This window comes from Cryptotermes secundus, unplaced genomic scaffold (genome assembly GCF_002891405.2).
Source record: "Cryptotermes secundus unplaced genomic scaffold, Csec_1.0 scaffold1155, whole genome shotgun sequence".
In the NCBI taxonomy this organism is placed as follows: Eukaryota; Metazoa; Arthropoda; class Insecta; order Blattodea; family Kalotermitidae; genus Cryptotermes; species Cryptotermes secundus.
Genome location: NW_019739981.1, coordinates 1432 through 5560, shown reverse-complemented (window position 1 = coordinate 5560; position 4129 = coordinate 1432).

The following is a 4129-nucleotide window of genomic DNA, read 5'->3' as shown; positions in this document are numbered from 1 at the left end:
CTGGAGGACTTGCATTGAGTGTGGGGGAGATTATGTTGCAAAGTGATACAGCTTTGTACCACTTGTGCACAATAAATAATACTCAAAAAAATATTTAAGGTTTTCATTTGACTCGCGTACGTAGTGTTTACAAAGCCATAACCTAGTAATGGGCGTCTTCTCTGATTAAATTTTCCAGCTTTCAGTGGACATGCCACAATATAACAAATATGAGTTATAATTAAATTGTGAATGAAGATACTATGAAGTGTGACAAAAACTTTAATTCTTTAAAGGGAATTATTTTACTAAATTATGTAAATAGTAAATATATAACTATACAGTTAATTATGACCAAAAGAACTGCTTAAATATTACCAATCTATTGTTAAACTAGAGGCTCCAATAAATGTTCTCCTCCTAGTTGATACTTTTAAAAATCTTACCAATTTCATACTGTACTACACCCAGAAGCTTATGAAGCTCTTGTCAAAGGCTGCTCTTACTGGTTTTCCTGGGCTCCCTGACCATCTACACTAATTCCATGGAACAGATATCTTCTTCAGAATGTAACAGCGAAAGTCAGCAAATTTCCCTCCCTTTTACAAGACCTGAAGGTTCATTACCACACTCATAACAACCCACCACAGGTCCCAATCCTGAGCCAGACAAATCCAGTTTACAATTACTCTGGTAGAAAAGTTAAGTTTCGCTTTACACCAACATGGAAAATATGTCAATTAAAATGTGTATTTATTGTTTAATATTTATTTTGTGTACCTCATGATTTTTATATAAAACTGGAATCCCATAACTCTAAACATAACTTAATAAATAAGACAAATATATTCACATATATATGATAAACCACTTAGAGCACTTGACTGAAACAGACAACTGACAAACCATTCAGTATTTGTAATTTCATTTGATAATGCTTGAAATTTTAAATATTAAAGATTGCATTTCATTTTTATCACTTTAGAAAGTGTGCTGGATGAAGTCATCTGGAAGAAAATACCTCTGGTAAAACTAAATGGTGTAAAATGTGATATTTGTCAACTGAATAACTGTAAACAAACACTACAAGGCCTTACCAGAAGCTTCTGAGACTGGCACATTTGTTCAGATACAATGAGGAACTGAGGGACATGGAAGGAATGGAAATATTGCACATAAAATCCCATCACAATACCTGCAATCAGATGCCTGTTACAAACATTAGTATAAGGGCATGCTTATGTGTTGCATTACAGTTTGAAAAGCTAACCCCAAAAACAATGTGTACAGACTAAATTTTGTGTTAAACTCAGTAAAACAGCTTTCAAAACATATGAAATGCCATGAACAATTGGTGATAAAACAATGCAATCCACGAACAATTTTCAAAGTTTAAAAAACGCCAAACATCAAATGTGGATTATGAATGTGGAGGCAAATCCATCAGTTTTCAAGAATGACACCATAATCAATCATATATATGATTTATTGATGAACTAGCTGGCAAGGTCAGCACACCACATGGCCCATCCCAATCCACATTCTCAGATTCTGCAGTGTCTTTTGACCAAACACAAAATTGTAATTGTCCAGTTTATGGGAAGGTCAATTCATGTTTGTGTATGGTCAGGGTTTTGTGAAATTTCTCACTTTCGCCTCACAGTTTGAAATTTTCCCCCTGAGACAAGCAGCAAGTGGCTTGGGTCAAGCTTGAAGCCAGCTGCCCTTTCGTAAATCAGTCAATTTAATGCGTAACACAAGGCCGAGTCCTGTAGAAATTCTAAACTTGACAGGGGAAGTTATAAATTTAGCAGCGTCATTTCCTGCTACCCCAAAATCTCAGTTTGACAACCAAGCAGCAGGTGGCAAAGTTCACCCCTAAATTGTACACTAGTGGATATTCGCTTTCCTAATTGGAGGAGAATGATAAGCAACCTCCCAGTCTGCCCGGTCCAGCCAACCATCATCTGAAGTGGGAGGTCCTTTGCCCGAATTTTGGTAACCAGGGCAAATTTACCATTCAGAGGGTGATTGGCAAGGAGGACTTTGAAAGTTACATTCACCGGGGGTACACGTGTTCTGATCCCCGTAAACACGCCCTGTGGTGACTATTAAGTGTGCGTCCCAGAACAGTAAGCAAGCCTACATGCACGAATCTGTGAAGTGTACCACTACGGTGCTGTTTCCATTTAATTAGTGCAGATTTAATAAAGAATCCATACAGTTAATTGGTGTTGAGGTGACTTCCCTACGCCTAAAGCCCCACTAATCACCCAAGTCGTGGCCAGTCAACACGCCCTGAGAGGAGTCGAATTGCTCTACCGGGGCTAGCAGAACCGAAGGATGGTTACAGGGTAGAGTGGCGCCCAACGCGACAGCCAATATCGCGACAAGGGTGACTGGAGGCAGTGAGGAGCCAGCGGAAACAATCAGTGGTTAAGTGCCAGCGCAAAAGTGTGAAGAAAGGGCAGCGGACCTACCTACGAACGCCACAGCAGCACAGACGACCGCCACTGCAGCTGTCAGGGACCACACCGAAGGGGCCGAGAGGAAGTACGGACAGAGTCACAACCTAGCCTCCAGAGCGCGGAGGGCCGCCCAACACGACAACATCGAAAACGCACCACCAAGGTTAGTGAAGTGACACACATGGCCAGCCGAATGCTTCGGAACCGGGTTATAGAAGTGGAGCGGGCTAATAGTGAGAACATGTCGGGGGTAATTTCTGCAGACCTGTCGTGTGACCAGGGGGATTGTGTTGAAATAGAGGGGTCAAGTATAGCAGTGGAAAGTCTGGATGAATTAGGAGACCAGGTTAGGAACACAATGGAAGTGACGATACAAGCCCAGAGTGAAGTCTCATTGCAGTCGACTCCCCCGCTGTACCGAGTTATTTACAAGACTTATTCGCCAGCATGATTGCATCGATGAAGACTGGGAACGAAGAAATGGCCAGTAAGTTAGAGGAGAAACTAAAGGAGAGTAATAAGGAACTGCAGAGTAGAGTAGAGGAGAAATTAAGGGAGAGTAATGATCAGATGAGAGAGGAGATGTGGAGGGAGAACGAGAAACTGGTAGAGCAGTTTCGACTAGAAAATCAAAAATTCAGCAAGAATTTTCAAGGAAACTTCAGGCCGAAACTTCTGAAGTGTCTCGCCAGGTTAGGCAACTACAGGGTGACACGGAAAGGGAATTACAAATGGTGCAGGAGAAGCTTCACGGAATCAGTTCGGAGTGCGAAGTCCGGCTGGAACAGCAATCCCGGAGCAACCAGGAGCTGACTGGTGAACTCCCCAGCAAAGTTCTTGAAGTCAGGACGGAGGTAGACTTAATTGGCGATCGGGTAATTCACCTGGCTAATGATATAGAAATATTAAAGGGCGACCTGGTAAAACGTGCAGAGGACTCAGAAAAACGGCAGGGGGAGAGCACCGCACAGCTAAACAAAGCTGCAGAAACCGAAAAACTTGGGATCGAACACAAGTTCGTGATTGACAAACTGAAGGACAAGCTTGCCGGAGTGACTCCCATGACTTGTGGTACAGAAGTAACACAAATCAGGGAAGTAACGAACGCTGTTCATGGCTATCCCACTCCACCACCCACTGCTAATATGGCTAGAATAGAAAATGTACAATGCAGTTGTAATTCGAATTCATGTTCTGTGTGTGTGAATGGGGTTGCTGTGTGAGAGTACTATAGAGCCTGTACGCCATCACTCAGCGAACAGTTATTTGAGTTGCGCTGACTTCCCGTTGCCTCAGTTCGACGATAGCTCGGAGTTTAACCCGATATTCCAGCTGGATGAATTCATGAGGTTCAGGAGCGTGCCTAAGCCCCTCCAGCTATCACTAGCCTTCAAATCTATAGTGGGTGCTGTAGGCAAACAGTGGGTAGCCACTGTAGCCCGAAACCTGAGTGATTATGAGCAATTTAAGGTAGCATTTTCCGGTAACTATTGGTCAAAGTCAAAGCAAAGCCTAGTCCGTTGCAGTTTGTATCAAGACAGGTTCAATCCCAGGTCTGGTTTATCTCTGTCCAGCCATTTCCTAAAGTACGCTACCATGGCCTCTTATTTGGAACCCAGGCCCTCTGACACAGAAGTAATTGAGGCGGTCAGACATCACTTTCCAGTAATGGTCCAGAGGGC